Source organism: Poecilia latipinna, unplaced genomic scaffold (genome assembly GCF_001443285.1).
Source record: "Poecilia latipinna isolate Pla-1442-1.1 unplaced genomic scaffold, P_latipinna-1.0 Scaffold3381, whole genome shotgun sequence".
Lineage (NCBI taxonomy): Eukaryota > Metazoa > Chordata > Actinopteri > Cyprinodontiformes > Poeciliidae > Poecilia > Poecilia latipinna.
Genome location: NW_015115997.1, coordinates 24,277 through 24,916, shown reverse-complemented (window position 1 = coordinate 24,916; position 640 = coordinate 24,277). Strand labels below are relative to the sequence as shown.

Sequence of the window (640 nt, the reverse complement as noted above, 5' to 3'; positions counted from 1 at the left end):
GCACTCGTTCAGCGAACCGGTTCGTGACCTGGTTCAGAGAACTGGTGCATGAATTCGATCAGAGAACTGGTTCAGAGAACTGGTTCGTGAACTGGATCAGAGAACTGGTTCAGAGAACTGGTTCGTGAACAGGTTCAGAAAACTGGTTCGTGAACTGGTTCAGAGAACGGGTTCGTGAACTGGTTCAGAGAACTGGTTCGTGAACTGGATCAGAGAACTGGTTCAGAGAACTGGTTCAGAAAACTGGTTTGTGAACTGGTTCAGAAAACTGGTTCGTGAACTGGTTCAGAAAACTGGTTCGTGAACTGGTTCAGAAAACTGGTTCGTGAACTGGATCAGAGAACTGGTTCGTGAACTGGTTCAGAAAACTGGTTCGTGAACTGGTTCATGAACTGGATCAGAGAACTGGTTTGTGAACTGGATCAGAGAACTGGTTCGTGAACTGGTTCAGAGAACTGGTTCGTGAACTGGATCAGAGAACTGGTTCAGAGAACTGGTTCGTGAACTGGTTCAGAGAACTGGTTCGTGAACTGGATCAGAGAACTGGTTCAGAGAACTGGTTCGTGAACTGGTTCAGAGAACTGGTTCGTGAACTGGATCAGAGAACTGGTTCAGAGAACTGGTTCGTGAACTGGATCAG

At 47.0% G+C, this 640-nt stretch overlaps 1 protein-coding gene across 3 annotated transcripts in view; it reads left to right on the top strand.

The window, feature by feature from the left end:
- Positions 1-640, top strand: part of LOC106940834 (plectin-like) — a 41,604-nt gene that overhangs the window by 22,756 nt on the left and 18,208 nt on the right. The gene's annotated exons all lie outside the window — the stretch shown is intronic.